At 36.1% G+C, this 6,209-nt stretch overlaps 1 long non-coding RNA gene across 1 annotated transcript; it reads right to left on the reverse strand.

Annotated features, from left to right (window-relative positions):
* Positions 1–670: 670 nt before the first annotated feature.
* On the reverse strand, positions 671–3,591 carry LOC134640358 (uncharacterized). Its single transcript, XR_010095459.1, has 5 exons — positions 3,482–3,591; positions 3,006–3,065; positions 2,817–2,907; positions 2,493–2,650; positions 671–1,223 (listed from the first exon to the last, which is right to left on the reverse strand). It is a non-coding gene; the product is annotated as an uncharacterized LOC134640358 (long non-coding RNA).
* Positions 3,592–6,209: the final 2,618 nt, after the last annotated feature.

Raw genomic sequence — 6,209 nt, forward strand, 5'->3', positions numbered from 1 at the left:
TTTCCTAAATGGTCGATTCAAATGACAGTCGGCATAATTTTCAAGTCATCGACTAATAGAGTATAATTCAAATGTTACTGAACAAAACTCCCAATGAAAAGTATGTTTTTCAAAAATAAAAAACTTAAAATGCAATGTTCCAAATTATTACACACACAGAGTTTCAAAAGATTTTATAGGTTGTAGAGAATTGAAAACGGTCATTTGTTGAATTTGCAGCATTAGTAGATTAATTTCACTGAAATCAAAAGCTATTTCAATCAAAAACATCTTAACAGGCCAAGTTACATATTAACATACACTGTAAAAAAAAAACTGTCAAATTTACGGTAAAATACCGGCAGCTGTGGTAGCCAGGAATATACCGTGAAAAAAATGTGGAATCTGTAAAAGACAATACGGTATACTGGTTTTGTAACCCTAAATTTTAAGGTAGACAACGTACTATTTTACCAAAATCATGATAGAAAAAAACAAATATATTTGTCAATTATACAGCAATTTAATGTAAAAAATGCAACTTTCCATAGCTTTTTACGGATATTTGCAGTAAAAAAAAAGTTATAATATAATAATATTTACAGTAATTTGTTGTTAATTTAACAGTAATAGGATAGACCCTATTATTGTAAAAAACTGTAAAAATAACAGAAATATGTTAAACCTTATTAAAACCTTTGACAGTAAAAAACACAGTGAAATTGTATAACAAATTACAGCATTTTATTTTGACCAGATACATTTTACGGTAAATTCCTGGCAACCACAGCTGCCGGTATTTTACCGCTAAAAATACAGTACAATATGAGGAACATAAATGGTTTACCGTAAATTTTACATTTGCAACCGCTAAATATAGAAAAACCTAAAGATGCTCATATATAACCAAGGTAGTGAATATTACTGATAAACAATGAGAAAATTTGACATACCATTTGAAAACAGACTAAACATATCATTTTCTCTATTCCTACAAAACAGCATAGATCTTGAGAATACAGCATGTGTCCATATATATGGCTGGTAATCCATGGAGGAATGAATAAACATGAAACAAAATATTACCTGCCCCTGACCTATCAACACTAATGAGTCATTGGGTCCTGCCTTGGTGAAGGAAAGGACTCAGTGGAGTTTCTAATGCGCATGGTGTCGAAGATACAAGCTCTGCAGGAGTACTTCAATGTCCATCAGGAGTTCACTTTGGACTGGCAGGATCCCCTCTGCAGCAAAAAATGGACAAAGTTTGATCAGTGCTTGAGCAAAATGCACAGAAATGAACAAAATGTGCTGCCAAAAACAGATCTAATGATAAATGATTTCTTAAGTGTAAAATATACAGTTCTTAAAGGATAGCTATTGTCAAAATGCAACCTGGGCTGGTTTTTTTTTTACTGTAAACGAGACAAACATATATCTAAAAGCATAATTACGACAAATGAGCCGTTTTTGAGATTGACCTTGATTTTGTTTTGTGGTCAATAGCCAGTGAATGGGAATACTAGGGGGCCAGGTCATAAATTTGAGCGCATCAAAATCAATACAGTAAAAAAAAAAAAAACAGCCCAGGTTGCGTTTTGGCAATATTTATCCTTTAAATCTACTTATGTAAAAGTGATACATAGACAACCCAGCCCTAATCACAATCACAATTTGTTGGAAAACGTATTTAAGTTTCCTATTGATTTATCATAGATAGGGCTGTGCGATATGAGCAAAATCTCATATCCCGATATAAGAATTCTATCGTCCCGATAACGATATAAATCACAAAAATGTAACATTTTCTGTAAATTCTGTGAATCTCGGGCAGCTCGTCTTGCGGGAAGTGTTTCCAGCTGCGCGTCATGTACTTTGAGTCGAGTGTTTTAACCGATGCATGAAACTATACATTTTTAGATATAAGTTGTAATGGCCGCCGTTTTCTTTGTATTTATTACACGGCGTGCTGCGGGGAAAAGCCTGTTCTAACCTTTTAGTCTAAGGTTTATTTTTTAAACAACTGTTGGCTCTTTTTTTTACTTCTCATCTGTAAATAATCTGCTCTTTCACGTGATTCAGTTTATTTTGAAAAGTCTCAACAGGATCTTGAGCTTTATTGTGAAAGGTTTATGTGGAACATAAACAAGCGGACACGCGATGCTGTTACCGTCGTTGTTGCTAACCACAACGCATAAAAACAGGGGCTTGTCCGTCTGTAGTGTGGTTATATTAAATATAAGAGAAAGAGAGAACTTTAAGAAATTAATATAGCCACTACAGTGACCGTCAAAACAATGAAAAAATACTGCCGTAAACAGTTTATTTTGTGACAGCACGAAACAAACGATAGCGTAAATCATCCGATATATATCGTTATATCGAACAGCCCTAATCATAGAACTTGAAGTTAATGGCTGAATGCATGGTGATGAGACCTATCATTCAATCTACATTTTATAGCGTATGAAACTGCTCACCTCACTGCTCACTTGAATAATACCACTGCTTACCTCTTATTGAATCTTTGAATGCAGACTTAATTGAAGAGCCTCGTATAAACAGGCAGGGTGTGATGTTTAGGGAAACCAAAGAGTACAGGCGCCATCATTTCTGCCAGAAGACTCATGGGGTGCACCGAAGCTTTCATTGTGGACTGGCTAGATACCTTCTGCATTCAGAAAGAAAACAAGAAGGGCATACACCATAAACAATAATAACTGACAAAAATAATGAGACAAGAAATTAAAGTAACAAAATAAGTGCAAATCAAGTTTCCCTGTGTTGCAGTGTAGCTGAATGTCTTTCAACAATTTGATTTACGGTAAAACACATACCAAATATTTCCAGCCAAGGTTTGTTTCAATCTTCAGCATGTTTTTCCTGCCATTGTCTTGAAACTGTTTCATCTGTCCCTCTCATTTGATGCTGTTTATAAAAAGAAAACAGCAATATTGTAAAGGAAAAAAGGAAAATGAATTTAATGGGAAAAAAAAGAAAAAAAAGATTATGACCTGAAATCTCACCATTTCCTGAGAGTCACAGGTCCTTTGAGTATCCTTATGGTTTCTGCTCAAATTCAGTGTCTGAAAAGGGCAGGAACAAAACAAACCTTTTTAATCATAATAAAGACAAAATAAGACTTAGAGACAGACAACAAAGAAATGTGTAAAATATGTACACCGAAAGAAACAACGTGGCTCATTCCGATGCAGTTTACAATGAAGCACGTAGCCCCTTGATGACTGAACTACCTTACCACAGAAATTACAGATTAACATAACTCCATGTACTTTGGTAATTCCTCCCTAGCGAATTAAGCAGCCAAACACAGAAACTAATCCACAGCAATGCTTTCCTGGCGACAGTAATGCTAACTCAACTCACAAATGCTAACTAAATTCACAACCTCACTCGTAAAAAACGAACTGCTAAAATTATCTATAAACGCTGGGCTGGTGGATTTTTATAACAGAGATTACTTGAAGTTGCATGTACTCACCTCACCTCGAACTAATTGTAAGCTGCCAGGATGTCTACAAATTCCGAAGATGCTGTGGTCCAAGCAGCCATAAATGGCGCTAATATAGGAGTTCAAAACTGTGTCCGTTAGCGAAGCCAACTTGAGTCTCCTGCATGAAAAAAAGAGCGGTTGGCACACAGCTCAGCAGCGCGCCGCGCTATTGGTCATTTTCAGGTGACGTCATCCCGCAATGTAACGTCGCTCTTTGTTTCTTTAGGAGGAGGTTCGAATTTGATCAGAAGTCACGTCTGCAGACCGCTGCAGCCACGTCTTGCCTTGCTTCCCCTTTTTTTGGTGAAATGGTTCGCTCATACTGCACAATGTTGCTACCAGAATTTTTTTTTCTCTGCAATTCGAACGTAAAACGTCTGTACACAGTTTACCAGCAGTTTAGCTACCAATCAACAGCGATCACACAAACTCAAAATTTAAGGCGGACCCACTTAAGGTGGTCTGATAATATGGCGTGAAACACAACAACATAAAGTTGTTTTAAAATAATAATTAAAAAAGATTATTGAAATCAATTTTATTCACAACCATGAACTTTATTTTTAACATCTTCTTTTGCTGTTGATTTTTTTTATCAGAAGGTTAACAATGATAAACTGCAGGCCTAACTTTTAATCTGTATATCAGTATCTGAATTTTAAAATAAAAAAAAATACTATCAATTTTATTGTCTTTCACTGCTGATATTTCCTTTTTTTTTAAATGGTATTTACTGGTTGTATTATTACAGTGGACCCTATTTTTTAACATCTTGCTTCTGTAAAAATGAATGTTTTTGTTTGCTTAAAAATCTACAGCTTTATACTGTGAATTCCAATGTGCACAACCCCAAAATATGTAGTTTTACTCAAATAATACCGTAAAATCTAAGTGTTTCAGACATTTTCAGCATTACAATATTTAATTGTAAAATGTATGCATATTTTTTTGTTTTCACAGACAATATTTATAATTTCAACATTTTATTACAGTAAAAAACAAAGTTTTTTCCAGTCTCACAATTAACGGTTATTCAATCTATTTAATACAGTAAAAGGAAGTTTTTGGTTTTACGCTCCATTACCGTTGGAATTTGACGGTGTTTTGCTGTATATTTTACTGACTTTTGTTACAGTGTAGGACCCCTTATTTGCGTCTATGGAACTTGTAAGTTTTTGGAAAGTTTCTACCTGAACGTCTTTGCAGGATGTCAGAATAGCCTCCCAGACCTGCTGTTTGGATGTGAACTGCCTCCCACCCTCATATTTTTTGCTTGAGGATGCTCCAAAGGTTCTCAATAGGATTGAAGTCAGGGAAGAATGGGGGCCACACCATGAATTCCTCTCCTTTTACGCCGATAGCAGCCAATGATGCCGAGGTATTCCTTGTAGCATGATATGGTGCATTATCTTGCATGAAGATGGTTGTGTTGCAGAAGGCACAGTTCTTCTCTTTCTACCATGGAAGAAAGTGGTCAGTCAGAAACTCCACACACTTTGCAGAGGTCATTTTCACACCTTCAGGGACCCTAAAGTGGCCGACCAGCTCTCTCCCCATGATTCCGGCTCAAAACATGACTCCACCACCTCCTTGCTGACGACGCAGCCTTGTTGGGACATGGTGGCCGTCCACCAACCATCCACCACTGCATCCATCTGGACCATCCAGGGTTGTACTGCACTCATCAGTGAACAAGACTGTCTGAAAATTAGTCTTCATGTAGTTTGGCCCACTGCAGCCGTTTCTGCTTGTGAGCATTGGTTAGGGGTGGCCAAATATAAGGTTTATGTACAACTGCAAGTCACTGGAGGATCCTACACCTTGATGTTCGCAGGGCTCCAGAGGCACCAGCAACTTCAAATATGTGTGTGCTGCTTTGTAATGGCCTTTTATCAGCTGCTCTTTTAATCTGATGTATTTGTCTGGCAGAAACCTTCATCATTGTGCCTTTATCTGCACGAACTAATGTGTGCTCTGACTCAGCCACAAATCTCTTAACATTATGGTGATCACACTTAAATTTTCGTGAAATATTTTCATTACGTGCCCAAGGCATTCAACTATTTCACGCTTTTCAGCAGCAGAGAGATCATTTTTCCTTCCTATATTGCTTGAAAATGGTGGTCTGCTTAATAATGTGGAACATCCTTCTTTAGTAGTTTTTCCTTTAATTGGGCTCACCTGGCAAACTAATGATCATAGGTGTCCGAGATTGTTTTCAGTGATACAAAGAGTCCCGAGACACAATTCCAGCCATGGGTTTAATTGAAAAACAACTTATTTAATCTTTATGACACTTAAACACAATTTGCATAATAATTTGGAATGTTTTTAAGTTAGCTACAAAAAAAGAAAGAATGAAGGAAACTGCAGTAATACAATTTTTAATAAAAGAAGACTAAAATCAGGTTTTGTATTATAAAGGAACATGGTCGCCCTACGATTGGAATTATTTACAGACGTTAAGGAACTCTTTGATTATGGCTGTACAGTTTCTGCCTTCCAAACCAAAACAACACTGCTGAGGATACAGAGATACTATACTCTACTATACTGTTATACTGCAGATGGATTCTTGAGCTTCTTCTACAGAAGTGAATAAATTGTTATAAATATTGTAAAGTTTATTCTATATATAATATTCTAAACTACTTATGATGTCTTTGTGTAACGCATACAGATGGCACATAGTCTTTGTGTTGGTTAATAGTTTTAT

This window comes from Pelmatolapia mariae, linkage group LG13 (genome assembly GCF_036321145.2).
Source record: "Pelmatolapia mariae isolate MD_Pm_ZW linkage group LG13, Pm_UMD_F_2, whole genome shotgun sequence".
NCBI classification, from domain to species: domain Eukaryota; kingdom Metazoa; phylum Chordata; class Actinopteri; order Cichliformes; family Cichlidae; genus Pelmatolapia; species Pelmatolapia mariae.